Source organism: Thunnus thynnus, chromosome 9, assembly GCF_963924715.1.
Source record: "Thunnus thynnus chromosome 9, fThuThy2.1, whole genome shotgun sequence".
NCBI lineage: Eukaryota > Metazoa > Chordata > Actinopteri > Scombriformes > Scombridae > Thunnus > Thunnus thynnus.
The window spans coordinates 34,940,314-34,940,556 of NC_089525.1; positions in this window are offsets into that span (position 1 = coordinate 34,940,314).

The window sequence follows — 243 nt, forward strand, 5'->3', positions numbered from 1 at the left end:
AGTTAATTTCAGCTGTCAGCATTCACACAGGAAATGTATTTCTGTTAAATACATTTAATACCAACAGCAGAGTGATGCTGTAAACACTGAACCACATTCAAAACACCTTATTGTGTCTTCTCAGCGAATCGATGTTCTCCATCTTACCTACTTTAAAAAATATACTTCAGTAAAAGTCCTTTGACTCAACTTGTAGCTCGCAGCCGCCACGACGTGCTGACGTCAGCTTCTGTACGTCGCTGC